We start from the raw sequence: 21168 nt of genomic DNA, 5'->3' as shown, positions 1-21168 counted from the left end.
TTATTAAATTGGTTTAATCAAAATCCTTATGTCTTTTAAATTTGTCTTACATCCAGAGACACCCTTTTGACCTCCATTTGCTCCTCCATTTTGTTATGATTCAATGGGCAACCTCCAAAGTCCCATGTGCCTAGCGATGATTTAATACCTCTAAAGGACACAGGGAAAGAAAATAGAGTAATATCTATGACCCTGAATAACTTAAAGCCCACTCGAAAATCTGACATAAAGGCAATTGGAATAAAGTACAAAAGCTTAGCTGTTTGTAGGAACGTTGACGTGAACCAAGCTTAAGCTCTAACTGAAAGAAGCAGAAGAATATTGCTTTAATTATGGCTGTACTCCAAGGTTGCATGACTTTAGACAACTATGTGACTATCTCTCAGGATTCTGTGCATTTGAATGGGCGCTGCTGGGTGGTTCTGCTACATGTGATGTAGTTTGGGGTCAGGGGGTTGATTGGCTGCACCAATCAACACCCTCACATGCTGGCAGTTGGCACTGAGTGTCAGCTGTAAATTCATCCGGGGAGTTGGTTATAGCCCCTCGGGTCTCCTCTACATGGCCCCTCCGTGTGACCTGAACTTCTCTCAAAGCACAGTAGTTGAAACCCCAAAGGGAACCTCCCAAAAATCTGTGTTCCAAGAGAGAGAAAACAAATCTGCCAAATCCTTTTAAAGGCCCATTATTAGTACAGCCTCACTTCTGCAATTGTCCAGAACCAGCCCTGAATCAAGGGAGGGGGTCAGAGATAAAATTGACACCTCAATGAGAGATTGGAGGAAAAAAAAAAGTGTGGCCATTTTTAATCCAGTATGGATATTCAAAGGCACATAGGTAGAAATTCACAAGGACGACTCAACCAGATTAGACAGTAGATAATAGGGAGTAGGAGGAAAGATTTCATAGATTGGGTTGAATCAAATTATTCAATTACTACAAAGATAGTAAAATGAATTTGTTTTAGTTTAAAAATAGGCTTAGCACCACCCTGGCCAGGTGGCTCAGTTGATTGAAGCACAGTCTCATACACTGAAAGTTGGTGGGTTTGATTCCCATTCAGGGCACATACCTCGGTTGCAGGTTCAATTCCCAGTTGGGAGTGTACAGGAGGCAACCGTTAGATGTTTCACATTAGTGTGTGTTTCTTTCTCTCTCTCTCTCTCTCTCTCTCTCTCTCTCTCTCTCTCTCTCTCTCCTTCAGTCCCTTCTTCTCTCTAAAAAAGAAAAATCAATAAAAAACATATCCTCAGATGAGGATTTAAAAATAGGCTTATGACTTCATGTGCTAGTTATAAGAAATAAGTACTAGCTATGTAATGTACAAGATGATGACTATAGTTAACACTGTTGTGTAATATACAGAAAAAATCTTTAAAAGCATATATCTTAAGAGTTCTCATGGCAAGGAGAATGATTTTTCTTCTCTTTCTATTGTATGTATGTGAGATGATGAACGTTAACTAAATCAGTTGTGGTAATCATTTTACAATATATGTAAATCAAACCATCATGCTGTATACCATAAACTTATACAGTGATGCATGCCAATTCTTTCTCAATGAAACTGGAAAAAAAAACCAGGTTTATTACTTCATTTTTTAAAATACTGATAGCTCTGGCCAGGTGGTTCAGTTGGCTGGAGCACTGTCCCATAAACCAAAAGGTTGGGGGTTCACTTCCCCCCGGACCTAGGTTGCAGGATACATACCTAGGTTGCAGGTTTGATCCCTGGTCAGATTGTATGGGAGGCCACCGATCAATGTTTTTCTCTCAGATACATGTTTCTCTCTCCTCCCTTTCTGTCTCTCTAAAGTCGATTTTAAAAAATACTGATAACATGATTGGTACTTAATCTGAGAGAAAAATATTCACTCATGATTTTTTCCTATTAATAAGTATTTTAAAATTTAATAGTATAAACTTTACATCTGAAAAGACAATATGGGGAGAAGGTCTGTTGTTTCATAAACCAAAGAAAGGTCATCAGCAAATATCTTTGAGGTTTGTGTTTTTACCCAAACACTATGCAGTCACAAACTAATAAGCATGTGTTAATAAATATAGGAACAAATAAGACTGTAAGATAACATTAAAATTAATTTATTTTAAATTTAAATTAGTATATTCGCTACATCAAATAGTAATATTAAAATTTATCAATAAAACAATAGCCTATTCTACCTTGAATTTTAATATAGTAGGTTTTATTTTATTTTCAATATGAGTTTTTTTTAAGACTTTATCAGGAAGAACAGACACGAGAACATATATATGATGTGTCTAGACATGGAAATATATTCATTTTTCTTTTATCCACTAATGATGACTGAAATATGAAAGTTTCCACGAAATAAACTACTAGAATATTTTGTATTAGCCTAATTTTGGCTAAGTTAACTCAGTTTGGGGGCAGGGTGATTCTGCAATGAAAACAGGGAGGTGAGCATATTTTATAGCAATTTTAATAAGGGTAAATTTAAATTATACAATTCATTTTGGGTAATTAAATAGTTACATATTACAAAAACTTTCTTCAATTTTTTTCTAGAATTTTAATATTTGCCTCTACAAAATAGGGAAAAATAAGAGTCAACTTAAATATTAAAATGTGGTATTATCTAGTCTCTATTATTGCTGAAATTCTTCACCAAGAAAGCCCCAAGTTGATTGCTATACATATATATGCAAGTGCTATTGGGTAGAGAATAGGAAGATGAAAATTCTTACATAATTTTCAGCACAGGAAGTTAAAAAGTGTTTGCAATAAAATGTGGTGCAAATTTAAAAGTGACAAATACTAAAAGAAAAATAAGGTTATTTCTTCTTGGACTAAATATTTTCTAACTAGACAAGATCTTTACTTTATGGTATTTAGAGTCTTAGTAATCAAATTTACCTCTAAATTGTTTTTCTACTAATGGAATATAGCATGATTCAGCTATTTTTTCTTTCCCTATATATTTAGTTTTTTATTTAGTACTTACTATATGCCAGGCATTTATATAAGCGTTTCTTAAGAATTGTCAGGTAATTTTTAAAGTAATTCTATTGCATAGGTGCTATTATTATCTCCATTTAGTAGCTTAGAAAACTAAGGCAAATAGATAGTAATCATCTTGCTCAAATAAGTGCCAGTAAGAGGTAAGGCAGAAATTTAAATCAGGCATTTTGCTCCTTCATATTCCAAGATCTTAACTACTACATCATCTTTTCCTAAAATCTTATGTGTTCTCCTGGAAAAAGACGTAATTTTTCCTTTTGCTCTTCCTCTCTTTCACATTGTATTTTTATCTTGTGAGAAGATTAAAGGAGCTAAACAACAGAGCCTAGTTTGTGGGAGATGATAGTCTAGTTTCACAACCTCAAAGCCTCTCTACTCAGGTTTTGCTTGTTTTGAAGTATAAAAAAGAAGGTTGTGCTGAAGGTAAAATTACATAATCAACTCTTCCTTTTTACGTATTTTATAAAGGTAACTACATTTTAGTTTGCATGGTTATAATTTTATATAAATCACACATCAGATTTCTGTTTAGATTTAACCTTTCTCTTCTCATATGCAAATATTTGCACCTTGTACCTTTTTTTAAAGGTTTTTAACCTATATTATGCCTTTAAAATATGTATGTTGAACAAATAAACTACATCCATTTATTTGAGAGAAAAGTCTACCGTATACTTGGAATGATGAAATCAAGTGCAATAGAATTAATAAATGTAAAGGAAATATTTTTCATAAGAGCTCAATACAAAGTATCATAAATGAACATTTTAAAAAGATGCAGTTAGTATAATAAGGGAAGCCAGTAAAACTTGATGAAGAAGTCATTGAATGGTATATGGCATGTTCTACTTTTTTTGAAAAAAAGAAAAAAAAAGAATGGCATGCACATATTATGTATGAAATACATTTTTTCTGACACAAATTTATGGGTATGAAATAAATACATTAAAAGTTTTAAGTGATTACATTGTATGATATACTGATATCAATTACAGACACTTAAACATACTTTATATGGTCCAGGCACTGAGAACACATAGTGAACACCATAGGCAAAAACTTATGCCTTCAGACAATTGACAACAGAACACGTCAAGTATAGAGCATGACAACTAAAAATTAAGACATAAGGAAAAATAAGGCAGGGAAGAGGAATAAGAAATGCCACAAGGGGTAATTTATAACAAGATCATCCTGGCTACTGTGTTGAAAATCGTTTTTTGGGTAGGTAGAAAGAAGAGACCAGTTGTGACAACCCAAAAAAGACTGTATTTTATATCAGAGTGATAGCAGTGAAGATGATGAAAAGTAGTTAGACTCAGAACTAGTCTATAAAGCTATATTGAATAATTGTCAGAACAAATACCCTATGGTATAAGAGAAAGAGAGAGCCCAAGATGCTCCATGTTTTTGGTCCAAGCTCTTATAAGACTAGATTTGTCTTTAGTGAGAGAGGAAGACCTTGAGAGAAACAGTTTTAAGGGAGAAAAAACAAGTGTTTGGTTAGACTCAGGAAATTGACATGATTAAGGTTGTAAATGTTGAATAAATGTTTGGATATAAGACTTTGAAATTTGACAGTGGTGAAAGTGTGTGGAATCTATTTTGATGGTATAAATCTAGAATTTCTTAGAGTATTTAAAGCCATAAAATGCTTTACCCAGGGAGTGAGTGCAGATAGAAATTATCCAAGGAGTGAGTGCAGATAGATGATAGAACAAGCCAAGCTACTCCAACAATAAGAGCGCTAGAAGCTGAAGAGAAACCAGCAAAGGTATTGAGAGATAGTGGTCAGTGTGGTCTGAGAAAAAAAAAACAAAAAACACAACACAGAACAATCAAATGAAGAAACTGTCCCAATAAAGGGGAGTAAGAAAAGATAGAGTTGGGAAAATGACCAGTAGATTAAGCCATTGTAAAAATTCCTAAACCCAACTGTACTTAGGAGAGATAGCAGCATCAAGTACAGCCAGAAGTAGTAGTGTGGACACTAGAAAAGATGATCTTGATAGAAAATCTTATAAGAGAGGATCATCTCTACAGAAAATCTGATAATACAGTTTTAATTAACATAATTATGTTAAGCACTTAATGACCTAAGCAGGAAATATATTTAATTTTTGTGCTATACAAGCCAATTTATCTCTAAAAGTAGTTATCAAAAGAAAATGAAAAGATTCTGAACATTAGTAGTTTATGAGAATTTAAATTATTTTCTTCCTTATTGTGAAACTAAGACAATGGATTTTAAACTCACTGCATATAATCCTCTCAAACTTCTAATCAGAACATTAAAACAAGGCCAAAAATTGACTTAGCTATTCTTGCCTTCTGAACCTCTCTGATTAGCTGGAGGTTGACAGTCAGTTACTCATTAATGTGCTCAACAAATGTTATTGCAAAATTAATCTCCACAGAGGAATTGTCCTGTGCTGGACAATTTTCCTGTCATCCAAACAAACCCCAGTCTTGGAAGAACTCAGGTCTCATATATTTCTTCCCCCTTACCTTCTGGAACTTTTTCAGGATCTAATTACACCCTACAAACACATTCTTTCTCTCTCTCTCTCTCTCTCTCTCTCTCTCTCTCTCTCTCTCTCTCTCAGAATTTATATCAGCATGAATATGCAGCAATGACTCCTACTACATATCAACAAATAAAAGAGCGATTATTGTACATGGGTAGATATATTGAGGTATTGTTAGGGGAGGGACCAGGGAGAGGGAAGTGGAGAGAGAGAGACTAGGGACAACTGCAAATGGACATGCACTGCATCTTAAATGCTTTATATGTTAGAAAATCATCACTATGTATCACTATCACATTCTGTTCAGTAGCCACTTTTCACTTTTCCCCATTCATTATGTGATTCTGTCTGAACATTTCAGTCCTGCTTTTCATTTATCTATCATCTCTCATCTGTTTTTTTTAAAAATAACCCTTAAATTAAAGAGGGCTCAGGTCCATTAGGTCTGATATGCTTATAAATTACATCAATGATTCTGGCATCCTGAATCATTGGTAACCCTATCAGTTGGGACCTGTGATTTCATCTCCACACAAGCAACTATATCTTTTGAGAAGTTTTAAGAGTTATCTGCATGTCAGTAAAAAGAGCAAAAAGAACAGGAAAGTCTTGTGTTTGAACTCCATTTGTATAACCATCCCATCTGAATGACCTGGAAAGACATTTAACTATCCTGAGTGTCATCTTATAAACCTGTGAAATGGGAAAAGCATAACTATTTCAAGGATTATTGTGATAAAATAGATAACATATAAAGGTACTTCCCGAAATGTTAAGACAGTTCCTAATATAAAGTTTTATTTATAAAAGTAGAATAGAATGAAAATAAGCACATAGATAATGGGATCTCATTCAATAGTTAACCTCTTACCATTACATTTTCTTTCCTTGGAAAATCACAGTGGAAATTGCATTTAATTAAAGAGTCAGTCTAGCCCTAGCCAGTTTGGCTCAGTGGATAGAAAGTCGGCCTGTGGACTGAAGGGTCCCAGGTTCAATTCAGGTCAAGGGCAAGTGCCCAGGTTGCAAGCTTGACCCGCCCCCCTCCCCCCCCAGTAGGGAGCTTTCAAGAGGCAGCTATCAATGATTACCTCTCATCAGTGATGTTTCTATCTCTCTCTCCCTCTTCCTTCATCTCTGAAATCAATAAAAATATATATATTTTAAAAAGTCAGCCTACCCCTGAAAACAGAGGAGAGGCACCTTTCCTGACTTTAGCTTTAAGCAAAAAAAAAATGATAATGAATCTTTTAGGACACTTGTAAGTAGTTAATGATTAAAGTTTTAATAATAATAAAATTATTATTACTAATAAACATTTATCATTAGTTATGGTAACAATAATGCTGTTTGGTAAGTGCTTTTTATGTCAGGTGTATTGCTCAATATATTTTATATTTCTTATTTAATTCAATACTTACAAAACCTTTGTTTCATTGCTACTATTAGTAAGAATATCCATATTTTAAAGATAAGATAACTGGCCCTGCATAGCTCAGCTGGTTGGAGCATTGTCCCCAAATGCCAATGTTTTAGTTCAATCCCCGGTAGGGTACATATAAGAATCAACCAATGATAACCAATGGATGAATCTGTCTGTTTCAACTCATGAAAAATTTCCAAAACAGCATTCTGTCATAAACCTGCTAAAGAGGGGAATGCCAACAGATTCTAAAAATCATACTCACTGTCTACCAAGACATGCCCCCCTTATAGCTTATCATTGGAAAAACTGACCAAATTAAAATAAAAACATTTTCAATTATTCAGGTTTTCACTAGTACCTAAGCTTTAAAAAAGTTTATCTTATACCGTGTAATCTAAATATGTATTTAAAAATAGTAAAGGCTTAATAGACATTCCTAAATACAAACATGTCTTCATATTAACATTGAAAGTCCAAAGTCTATTTGGTGCTTGAAAATATGATGCATTTCCCAAATACTGTATCTCTACCATAATCATCCAAGAAAACAAAACAAAATATCTTATTCTTAATACAGTAAAGGCTCAACACATAGCCGGTGACTGAATGAACATATAAATGAATATCCGAACATTATCATTGCATGTAGAGAATCTATTAAATTTCTATAATCTCAGTGTTGGAAATATCCTTGAAAATCACACAAAATATTATTCTGTAGCTTGCACCACAACTACATGTGAAAATGGGCTGTCAAACTCTTGTTAAAAGACTTGTAATATCACAGAATGATCTACTTCGGAACTACCCATTCCACACTTGTACAACTCAGCTACAGAACTGTTCCATGTACTGACATAGTCCTTCTCTTGGTATGTTGGTCCTGGTTCTATGTTACACTCCATCTAGTATCAGTCCCAACACTTTTCCACATGACATGTCAATATTTGATGATGTTCTGTAAAGACCATCCATAAAGACTATGTAATTTTGTTGCTAACATTTACAGCATCTTTTAATTTTGTTCAAGAACAAATTATTTAGCCTATTTTTATTAAAATATCAAAATAATTTTTCTAAACCAGACAAATATGTCCTCAAGTATGTAATAGGTGGCCATTGATCAGGTGATACATTTTCCTATCCTTAGCAGAAAAAAAGGAGCTGAAGTTCACATTCATAGGACAAGTAAAATAGTATATGTTTACATTTTCCTTCAGGGCTATGTGAGGTTTTACACTTTACATGGTTCTCACTGACCTGTGATTCTTATTCCTCACAATACAGCAGTCCTTCCCGTTAGTGTCCCTTTTCTATGTTTCCCTTGGAAGAGGGACCAATATGAACAATGGGCCAGTTGTTTGCAGGTAGGTGAACCCACTATTTGAAGCAACAGGTGCACTGTGATGAGCTGTGTTGAGCCTTCCTGATCCCACTCGAGTCTCAGACTATCTCCAACTATCAGGAGTACTGGACTACGGGAATATCACACAGCTGAGTCCCTCCCTGGGAACTGCCATACCTCCTGTAAGGTTATGCACCCCATCATCCATACCACTATCCCCTTGGGAGGTTATTCAGCATAACCAAAGGTTAAATGTTGAAAGAGTACAGAGTCTTGGTTCCCTTTACTCAGCGGGGACAATTGTGAAGGGCAATAACAGTTCTAGAGGTGTTCACAAGATCAGTCAAATCAGTCAAAATCTCTCTTGCAACTTCCTCAGATTTCAACTTCGCCCTCTGCCCAATCCTCCCTCCCCTACCCCTTACTAAAGTATTTTCCTATAACACTCCCTATTAACCATCTATATGCAAGATGCAGCGAGAAAATCTGCTTTTAATTATGATTCATTCTCAGCTCATAATGTGTAGAATCATGTGTTCTATACTCATCTGTTATATTCTACAGAAACTATGCTATTTTCTTCAGATTATAAATATATATTAAGCTGTATTATAAAACCACTTTGAAGACATTTTCTAAAAATGACTTAAGGACTTTTTATAGTCCCTGTTTAATTAACACGGATAACGTACTTTATAGAAAGGATTACTTGCGAATGAATAAAAACAATTTATTCAACAGCTATAATGAGTGCATTTAATGCCAAAACATTGAAATAAAATCCCCTTAATATTAAGTCTATAGTATTAAAACATCATATATTATAATTAAGTCAGTAGTTTGAATGATTGGTTTCCCCCCTTGCCCCCCAATAGTCATTTGGATAATCTGGTAAAAGGTGAGCCAGGAAAGGACAATCTTAACAATTAAAATAAAAGTATGCAGTTTAGATTCACAGTAGGTTCAGATTCAGAGTACAAGTAACATCAAATAATAATCTTAATATTCTTACCATCTTATTTTAGGCTTCCTCTTAACTTGACTTTTTGCTAGGTAAGATATACCTTCTCAAGATAATGGCCCACTGTCCATCACTCACCTATCATGTTGGAGGGTGGACTTAATGAAACTGACAGTTTCCATGAATAACAATCATGCATCCAAAGATGTCTTGAGAAAAGGGCATTTTATTGATGTAAAAGAGACAAGAGCTTTTTACCATTTCCCCTTGCCTTGCCCTCATGCAAGACATAGTATACATGAGATTATGTTCACCTTCCTCACTGTTCAGAGATTCATTAGTCCTTATGTGAATATTTTTGGGATAGATTTTACTATTTTGTAAAAAAATTCCATTCACTAAATAATAAAAAAATATGTACCTGTGCATAGCAACCATAATTATATGTATAATTATTATTAAATATTGACTACATCTTCAGCCTCAGATTCCCTAAAATAGCTATACATTAATTTCAAAATACTTTGCATAAAGATAAAGGCCTATTTATACAATCCTACTCCATTCCCCAAGTCTCTAAATGTCAATCAAGAGCTCTAAATATGATGTCAGAGAATAAGTGATCAACTGAATCAAATAGTTAATGATGCCTATTTATTTTAACTAAAATCCTAATTCTTTCAATCTTTGCATATAATTCTTAAGCTTCTACTATATATATAAGCCAATTTTTTTTTTTTTAGATTTTTTATTGAGGGAAAGGATAGAGAGCTAGAAACATCGATGAGAGAGAAATATCCATCAGCTGCCTCCTGCACACCCCTCACTGGGGATGTGCCCGCAACCAAGGTACAAGCCTTTGACTGGAACCGAACCCGGGACCCTTCAGTCCGCAGGCCGATGCTCTCTCCACTGAGCTAAACCGGTCAGGGCTATAAGCCAATTTTTAAGGTAATGTGGATACAGCTGTAAACAAAACAAAGTTTTCTGTTGAGATGGATCTTATATTCTAGTGTGGGAAGAGAGAAAATAAATAGAACACTATATAGTAAGCTACACAACATAATAGAAAGTGACTAGTATAGTAGAAAAAAAATACAGCTGGTATTGGAATGCTAGAGGCATTACATTCAGAAATGGCTAGGAAAGGCCTCACTGAGAAAACAAATAGGAAGTCTTAGTTAGATTAGGAGTGGTAACCAGGAGTATATGTAGGGAAAAGCATTTCAAGCAAAGGGACCAGAAAAGTCAAATAACTTGAGGTGGGATGACACCTGATATGTTATCTAGGAATAATATTGTAATTACTCTTACTTTAAATAAGCTATTTCTTCCTTCTTCCACAAACAAATACTTAATTATTTTCAATTAAATACTGTGGTAGGAAATCAAGTAATTGAAAACTGTTTTCTTTGGTGTCAAAAGCAATTTATCTATATAAATATATTTGTATACATTTATATGTGCACAGACACATTTACATATATATATTATTTACTTTATGCATGTATATCTGTATATATAAATGCATGCTCTTTATACATGGTAGTGGGAAATATTATATAAAATATGTTTTTCTTGTTTTTTTTCTCAATGTGGAGGAGAGCAGAGATTTCTGTAGGTATGGTAAAAGTATGAGCATGATGATAACAGCATATATTTTAAATAAAGCTTGCTATGTGTCAGGCATTCCTCTAAATTATTTGCACATATTTACATATTTAATTTTTATAACTACCTTATTATTCTCATTTTGACATTAGGAAACTAAGTCATAAGAATGTTAATTATAATGTTCTTTATATTCCACAAATGAGTGAGATCATGTGGTATTTATCGTTCACTGACTGGCTTATTTTGCTTAGCATAATGCTCTCCAGTTCCATCTATGCTGCTGAAAATGGTAAGAATTCCTTCTTTTTTACAGCAGCATAGTATTCCATTGTGTAGATGTACAACAGTTTTCTAATCCACTCATCTGCTGATGGGCATTTAGGCTATTTCCAAATCTTAGCTATGGTAAATTGTGCTGCTATGAACATAGGGATGCATATATCCTTTCTGATTGGTATTTCTGTTTTCTTGGGATATATTCCTAGCAGTGGTATTACTGGGAACATTATAAACTGATGAACAAAAATAGATACAGAGGCAAAGAAGCATCGAACAGACTGTCAAACTACAGTGGGAAGGCAGGGGAGGGTTGCAGGGGGGCAGTAAGAGATCAACTGAAGGACTTGTATGCATGCATATAAGCATAACCAATGGACACAAAACACTGGGGGGAGACGGGGAGGGCATGTGCCAGGGGTAGGAGAGGCTGGGGGGGAGGTCAATGGGGGAAAATAGGAGACATATGTACTTCTATTTGTAATACTTTAAACAATAAAATAAAATTTAAAAAAAAGAATGTTAATTAACTTCTACTACAGACTATAAGAAGTTATACACATCCAGTAATTCATACAACTGGGAAAATAGTGAGTGTTATAAACTATCCATTTCCTGAGTGGTACACATCATTTTTTAAAAAATATAAACTAGTTTGCCTAAGTAGACATATCTATGCATGTTCCATCTGAGATTATTGAGAGGACAGGCTCTACTCTGTTGGAACTGTTCTTAAGTTCACTCTATGTGCTGCTGCAAGTACCCATTTCTACTCTTGTTGCAGACATTGCTAATCAATTACTCTTGCCAGGTAACTCAGGAAACTACTCTCACAATCATTTTCCACACAGCACTCCGAGGAAGCTAGCCTGCAGACTGGAGATGTCAGTTATTATGGAACCTATTTGCCATCCTGCAAGTAGGCAATATTGAGCCATCTAAAAGCATCAAAGATGGAATTGATACATACAGGGGTATACTTTGGAGAACTCCTAGGAAGGCATATGGACTTTAGCTTGCCTTGTGAAAACTGAAACTAAGGATATTGATCAAGAGGCTCCTGAATAATTAAATGATGAGATGATGAGATCCTGGGGAAAGATGTTAGTAGTGAGAACGAAAAAGAGGGCGCGGAGAAAGAACATGTTGTAGAGGAGGAGTTGAGATTTGGTAAAAACTGAGTATTATGGAGGGACAATAGTTGATAAAAATTGCCCTTGCCTTATCCATTTAGCTTAACCTCAGCTTTGGGCCTACGATATGCAAGTTGCACAGGACAGTTCAATCAATTTCAATCCAGAGGAAACTGTTAGTAATGTAGTAGAGGAACAGATTAAACATACAAAAAAAAATCATCCATAACTACAATTTCCACTCAGAGTAGGAAAATTAAATTCCTACTTTCTAATTAGGAAGCTCTTTTGCATTTTATTTTTAGAGCATGGCATGATAGACAAGTAGTTTCGGAGAGAGCGATGCAGTATCAGCACCACAAACAAACAAACAAATCCAAACATTTCTTTATTTCTTAAAATAACATTAAATCAATACTCTCAACTAATAATTTTGTATAATGGAATTATATGTAAGCTTTATATTCAACTGTTAGTACACTTGAGCCATTCTTGTTTTCAGTACATAAACAAGCTGTTAGGCATTTATCAAGAAAAAGAGGGAGGAAAACAAAGCCATACCTATCCATATTTTTATAGTTCCAGGAACAATTCATGGAGATAAATGTGGAATTAAAATTTAATAAAATCAGTTGAGCTTGAATTGAATATGCTAAGTGGTAAACTCACTGGCACCTCTTTTTCAGATCCTCAGATTTGAAAGTCTGTGCTGCTTCCAAATGGAAAGGGCAGTCTAAATTTTGTGGTTTGAAAAGTATATGTTGAAGTTTTGCTTCATTTTTTAAAATATGAATCATTCATACTTATAAAATATAAACAATATAAGCACCTTATTGCCAAAAGGTAGTGAGTTATCAATATTGTTAAAGCCCGCTACCTATAGGCTATTCCTGAAGTTGCTGGGCATAATGGAAGATTATAAAGACATTTTTGGAGATTGGCACTGTCCATGCAAAATTAAGACACATGTTTGCTGTGACTCCAATTATCAAAACATTTACAATTCTTCCCTTGCCACTTAACCCATTGCTATTATGCAAATTTCCAATGCTGAGTAACTTATTAACTGCAGCTATATGGAAACAATATTCACATTGATTACAAATACTATACATGTAAACAATGTGTCTTATTTATTTAGATAAAATATTTTGCAGTGTTGAATGTTGGAAAGTGATGGCGACAATGATGATAATGTTGGTGATCACTGTTTGCTTTGATGAATAATTAAGTTTTGCTTCTCATTTAAATTCAACAATATTTACTGAATCTTTCTGAGTCATATACTGGTAGATGCTGAAAAATAGAAATCATAATAAAAATAGCATCAATGATATCAATCTGCATTTATTTTAACTATGCACACCACTGTGCTAGGCACTATACTACGATTTTATATACATTAGCTCAGTTAATTTTAGTCAAAACCCTGTTTACAGATGAGTCAGATGTTACATGTTTTGCTCAAAATCACAGAGAAGAGCACAAGACTCAGGTCTCTAACACCAGGTAAGCGGCATTCTTTTCTTTATAGGAAGTCCTTTTCTTTTCTTTATAGGAAGTCTCAGGAGAATATATGAAAAATTATAAGCCAGGCAAATAATTAGTAGCAGCATGCATATATCTTCTGGGTGAAACACTGACTTTCAGAAGGAAGCAGACTTGATCTTATGCATGCATTTGCCCATATCAAAGCATTTAAGAAAAATGTAAAGATTTCTTTCTAGGTGTGGAGAAGACACTAAGCAGTTTTGAGTGTCAGGATTCTATGATCGGGTGTATAGTTTACAGAGGGCCCATTGGGGCAACCCTGAGGTGCATTTATAGGTGGGCAGGAAAGAATACATGTCAATTATGGAATGGAGAAGCTGGAGAGCAAGTGGAGGAAGGTCAGAGCTAAGTTAGGACTGATGCAAGAGGAACTGAGGGGGCAGGCATGAGAAATATCTGGAATGCAGAATGGATGGGGATAAGTGACCAGTTAAAAATGTGGTAGATGAAGAAGAGAGAACAGGCAAGAATTGCATAATTAAGTACATTTTTTGTATTCTTAACTGAGGAAGGACTTACAGCAGAAGCAGGTTTCTGGAGGGAAAGCCATTCAGATTTTTGAACACAATATAATGAAGTACTTTACTGCCAATTTTGGCTTTTAAGATACTGGTCAAGACTTAACTTGTTCTGAACATTATTTTATTATCATTGTTAAACACCTCAAGTCATAAGAATGTTAATTAACGTTCTAATACTTAATATCTCATAAAATGTGTTTACAAATAATTGCCATTTTTCTTTTGAGTTTTCTATTATGTACAATACGATTTTTTGTATTGCCTGCATACAGAGAGTTGATGAACTATCTCTATGTGATGTCAGAATTCAAAAAAAGTGTAAAATCTAAAATTGAGTAATTTCCTGTTTTTCTAGCCTGTTAGAATCCAATATTTGAATAATCTGAAATATCTTAATGACTGAATTATCTACTTTATTAAGTTAAACAGTACCTACATACATATGAACAACTATTAAATATAGATGATGCTAACCAAAATAGTACATTTTCAACCAACAGAAGCTTCCAGAAAAGACTGAAGGCAGGAGCCAGCTGGGGCTGGGGCTGCCTTCAGATCTGGGGCCATCACACTGTGAATTGTAGTTTTCCAGAGCTCTCCCAGGCAGCATCAAGGCAGCTCTGATGGAGTCTCCAGGAGATTGTTATGCACTCAGTGGGCAGCAGAACGAAAGCCCCGGAGGCTGAGTCATTTGCCCAAGCACTATAGTTTACTCTGGCAAAGCAGGTTGACTTTAAAGCTACTTCCATACAAGCATACAGAAAATATAACCATCTGAAAAATAGTTCTTTTCCTTCATCTCTACAGTAACTGCTCTTCCCCTGCCTGTTTTAAAGCCCAGATAAACTGCTGCCCAAACCATCTACTGAAAAGCCTCCCAGGCTGCCACTGCGAGAGAGGGCCCTAGAAAGGCAGCATGGCCCCACCAGCATGGCTCAGGGGTTGAGCGTTGACCTATGAACCAGGAGGTCATGGCTCAATTCCACGTCAGGCACATGCCCAGGTTGCGAGCTCGATCCCCAGTGGGGGGCATGCAGGAGGCAGCTGATCAATGATTCTGTCTCATCATTGATGTTTCTATCTTTCTCTCTCTCCCTTCCTCTCTGAAATCAATAAAAATACATAAAAGGAAAAAATAGTACATTTTCAACTGTCATAATAAGTCATTATGAATTAATGAGTTGGAATCAAAGGGTACAAACTTTTAGTGATAAGATGAATAAGTTCTGAAGTTCTAATACACAGCATGGTGACTATAGTTAAAAATAATATACTTGAAATTCTCTAAGAGAATAGCTCTCAAGTGTTCTCACCACACACAATGGTAATGATGCAAAATGATAGGTATGTTAACTAGATTGATTGTGGTCATATTTTCACAATGTATACATATACCAAAATAAAGCACTGTAAACCTTAAATATATACATTTTTTGTCAACCATTCCTCAATAAAATGCAAAGGGAAAAAGCACTGTAGTTTACTCTGATAAAGTAGGTTGACTTGTTTTAAAGCTACTTGTATACAAGCAACACAGAAAATTTAACCATCTGAAAATAGTGGAGATACAAGAAATTTATATTGAGAAAAAATCCTTAAAGGATTCTTTTTTTCTTTAAGAAGTGAAATTTGTAAAATCAGGAACTCATGTATTTTCATCTTTAATCTTTACTATTTAATTGCTAATTTTAACAAATAGGTAAATTTAAGAATCCTCAATTTAGTTAATAGTAAATTTTTATCTCATTGTCAACATAGGATATTAATTTTGTTAATCTTGCAAATATAGTCAGAAAGTTATTTCTTTTTATATAACTTGCATTAAAAAATAAAGATGCTTTAAATAGTTTACTACTAATAATCTTTTAGATTCAATGGCTTTAAACTTCACTGTCACTTGGGAGGCATATGTCAGAAATGTTTTTCGGGGTTTTTTTGTGTTTGTTTGTTTTCTGAAGAGTATAAACTACCTAAGTGCAGAATAATTCTTTGAAAATTAAATAATGTAAAAAAAAACAACAACACAGAAGTGAGTTCATAGAAATGTGTTTTTCAAACAGCTTTTTAAAAAATCCAATTTAAAATGAAGTGGTAGCTGTGTATCATTCTACCAATCCATCTTCTTTTTCTCCTATGTTTACTTTTGAAATAAATGTTTAAAGACTAACTTCCAAATAGCATGCCGTTTTAAAGCGATACATGTTTGTATTTACCTGCCTATAATATTGTTATAAATATTGCACTACATATGTAGTAGAGAGAGAAAAAATTATAAACTAGGCTGTTTGTTCTGATTCAATTCATATTATGTAAGACATCAATTCTAAAGCTTGCAGTTACTTGTCTCAGCTCCATGGTGGAGCCAAAAGCATGATCTTCACATTTTCCCTTGAACTGAAAGTAGCATGTATATAAATCTTGATAACTTGCACTTAATTATAATACTTAATATCTCATAAAATGTGTTTACAAATAATGCATTTCTCCTGCAAATCTGTTATTAATAGAGTGACAATTTAAAGTGTCACAATTTGAGTCACCATTTGGGTACTTTATTAATGCCATTGGCGATATTACAATGATACTGCAAAGTGCACATTTTGTAAAAGAGGAAATAAAATAATAAAGTACTTATGGAAAATATTTTCATAAAATGTTTAGGTTGCATTCTTTGTACAAAAAAAAAAAAGAGAAAAGCACAGCTTGTTACAAACATTTTAAAGACAGGTTGGAAAACATGTACAAAAGAGATTTCTAAAGAAAGGACTTGTAATTTAGTATATTGTTTAAAGAGTTGCTAGGCATCTCCAAAGTAAAAGAAAATTGCTGAATCTGGCATTCCCTGATTAATCATACTTTGCATTTAAATAGGACCTTTCACATTGAAAGTGCCTTTCAAGTATAAACTAATTAAGTCTCAAAATACTACCAGGAGGCCAATCAACCTTCTTTTCAGGAATGGAGACACAGAGGCTGGATGGTTAAACAGCATTTTTTCCCCCACCAGTCAGGGAATTTTACATAAATATAGACAAGATAATTGAGAACTACTTGATGGTTGTTGTTTTTTTCTGTAAATCCTCACCAGAGGATATCTTTTCCATTGCTTTTCTGAGAGAGTGGAAGGGATGGGAAGAGGGGGGGAAGGGAGAGAGAGGAGGAAGGGAAAAAGAAGAGGGAGAGGGAGAGGGGGAAGGGGAGGGGGAGGGGAGGGGGAGAGGAAGGGGAGGGGAAGAGGGGGTGGGGGAGGGGGGGAGGGAGAGAAGGAGCAGGAAGAGAAGGGGGAGGGGGAGAGGAGGGGAGGGGAGAGAGGGTGGAAGAGAAAGAAACATCAGGCCTAAACCAGCAGTCGGACATTCCTCTCACAATCCTGGACCACTGGCACCTAATCGCTCACCTGCTTGCCTGCCTGGTCGCCCCTAACTGCCCCCCCCCACCCCGCCGGCCTGATCACCCCTTGCTGCCTCTGCATGCTGGGCTGATTGACCCTAATTATCCCCCCCCCCCCCCCCCCCCCCCCCGCTGGCCAGGTCATCCCCAACTGCCTCCCCCCTGCCAGCCTGGTTGCTCCTAACTGCCTCCCTTCCAACCTGGTCACCCCTACTGCTCCCCTGCCGGGCTGGTTACCCCCACTCACCGCCCGCCCCCCACGCTGGCCTGGTAGCCCTCAACCTCCCGCCCCTGCCAGCCTGGTTATCCCATGCAGTCTGCTGTTCAGTCATTTGATTGTCCCGCACTAGTCCCCCTGCTGGCCTGGTCGCCCCCAACTGCCTCCCCCCTGCCAGCCTGGTTGCTCCTAACTGCCTCCCTTCCAACCTGGTCACCCCTACTGCTCCCCTGCCGGGCTGGTTACCCCCACTCACCCCCCCCCCCCACGTTGGCCTGGTAGCCCTCAACCTCCCGCCCCTGCCAGCCTGGTTACCCCATGCAGTCTGCTGTTCAGTCATTTGATTGTCCCGCACTAGTCCCCCTGCTGGCCTGGTCGCCCCTAACTGCTCCCTCTGCTGGTCTGGTTACCCCTGTTATGCCCAGATTTCAAGATCCCCAATAGACCACACCAGGGAGCCAGCAGTGTCCAATGCAAAAGCAAAGAGTCTTTTATTATTATAGACCCGGGTCTGGCTCCCAGCCTCCACCGACAAAACGGCGAGACGTGAGTGCCTGCCCCGTGAGAAAAAAGGGGTTTTAATAGGGGTGTGGAGTGAAGGGAGGGGAGATGACTGTGGGCCCTGCCGATTGGCCAGGCACAAGTCGGGTCTTGTCACACAGGATTTGGTCACATCCATGGCGCGCACGTTCCTTGATTGTCATTGGTTAGTTTAAAGAAGTCCTGGGTGTGGCTAGCAGAGTAGCAGAGGCTTGAGCTTCTGGGAAGAAGCCTTTGCCAAGCACGTGGCCAAGGTAAGATGGACGGCGTAGCCGAGCACATGGCCAAGGTAAGATGGAGGGCATAGCCCTCGCCCCTTCAACCTCCAACTGCCCCCCCCCCTCTGCCGCTGGCCTGGTCACCCCCAATTGCCCCCCTGCTGGCCTGGTCATCCCACGCAGCCTGCTGTTCAGTCATTTGGTCATCCCTCACTAACCTCCTGCCAGTCTGGTTGCCCCATGCAGCCTGCTTGTGCAGTTGTTTGGTTGTCCCTTACTAACCCCACTGCTGGCCTGGTTAGAGGCAGCCATCTTGTGAAGGCATGAGGGTTAATTTGCATATTATCTCTTTATTATATAGGGTTATAAAGATTACTTAATTAGCCAATATCTTTGTCATGAAAGAACTAAGTGTGCACAGAGATAAGCTTTCCAACATCCACTGCATGGTGCAATGTATTGATCATGAGCATTAATTTGGGAAGCATAGGCATATTGAAGCTTAAAGATTTTCCAATTTTAAAGATATTTACTTCTGTCAAAATTGCTTATGGCACAATCTAATTTTTAGACCAAATACTAAATAATATATGCAGTCATATATAAAATTCATGCTTAGTGATCTGAATGAATAAAGTGACCCATAATCATAAAGTTTGCTGCATGTGAATTTACATCAGAGTTTGGAACATATAAGTTTTTCTCACTTAGAGCACATTAAAGTCAATAAGAGCAAAGAAAAACTGATTATTACTTTTCCTATGTTTTTTTTTCTATTCTGTTATGTTTGCAATCATTATAGGAAAAGATGTGCAAAGCTGTTTGTATATATAGAAATGAAAAGAATTTAATACAAAGAGGGTTTCAGTTAAAAATGCTTTTAATTACATGCTACTTACTATAAATATATTTGATAATTTATGGGAAAATCCTTATTAATTTGATTGCTTTTAAATTTCAGTACTCATTATGAATATTAATATGGCTTTCATGTATTCCAATGATAAGCTTATTCATGTTAGAATGTGATAATATATAAAAACCACATGAAAAATGCTAACTAAATATATGAAAATTGAATTAATATTTATAAGGATAGTTCAAGCTAATATTTAATGTGCAAACATCCTGAAACAAAGACATTAAAAATAGCAAGTTAGAAGCAAAAGAAAGAAACATAAAAAAGCATAAAAAAGTTTTTCTAATCTCTTTCAACATCACCCAGTTTAACATTCAACTACATACATTACTAGGATATAAACACAAAAATAATCAGGTTCTAACTCTGTTATATGATTGAGAACCAGTTTGATCAAATTTTGGATGCATAGAATACTCTATTAGAATACGTAATGGAAACATATCAAGGAGTATGTGATGGGTATGATTCTTAGCTTAATGAAATTGTATTAAAAGAATCATTCTGACTACAAAGTTATACAGTAGTTACATTTAGGGACAGACATTAACTTTGTGGCATATTTCCCTTTATGGATTTGGTCACTTTCAGATTTGGTCTCTCATTTTGCTTTGCAAATTCTATTACCTCACTGAAATATGATTGTCACTTTATAACTGTTTTTGGACAATGCTGAAGTATTTGACAGAGTCCAAAACCTCAATAACATAACTGGGGAGTGAGAGGGGAGATTAGGACATGTAGTAAATAAAGAATTATACATACACATACTCAACATTATACCGATATCTATGATACTATTATATCAGATGCTTAGATATCAGAATTATAATGATATCTAAGGCTAAAAATTTCCATGGGAAAGAGCCCCTCTTAAATAAAAGCTGATTGCTATAAATATCAGCAATTTTCTAATATATTCATTGTAGATTCTTGAAATAAATGTTTACACACACTCAAGGTCAGGCACTGTACTAAAAGTCACCAGTCTCTCTGATCTTGAACTTTACAGTGTGATGTTAAAAAAGGTATCAACAAGTATTTTAGGTGCTGAAAGGAGAAACTAATAGAGGGCAGCTGGAATTTGCAGGGCACTCCACAGAAATGACTGTATGTGAAACAAGCTTTAAAAAAGCAGGTCAGAATTTATACCAGAGGCTTGAAGATCACTGACGTAAATCCATCAGAAACAAAGCATTGGCTTTTTACTACAATGACTTCTGACAACTACCTGGAGTGAGGCCAAACGTCAAAGATGAAAACCACAGTCCTCCAAAAGACTGCCCTCATTTTAGATACCAGTTACAAGTTCAGGGGTTCCCACTCCCCCTTAATTATGTAGTCATGATTGGTCGGACTACTGGCAATATGACTCAGTCTTTAGCCACCCCCCCCCCCCGCCCCGCCTCCACTTCCATTCCTGGATTTCAGGGTAATGTTACCATTATATGGTTAAATCTCCAACCCTTCAAGGGGTAGGGAACGCCTGGCCCATGGGCTGTATAAGGTCCGTGAAATCATTTGG

Source organism: Myotis myotis, unplaced genomic scaffold (genome assembly GCF_014108235.1).
Source record: "Myotis myotis isolate mMyoMyo1 unplaced genomic scaffold, mMyoMyo1.p scaffold_m19_p_6, whole genome shotgun sequence".
NCBI classification, from domain to species: domain Eukaryota; kingdom Metazoa; phylum Chordata; class Mammalia; order Chiroptera; family Vespertilionidae; genus Myotis; species Myotis myotis.
This window is presented reverse-complemented; position numbering follows the sequence as displayed.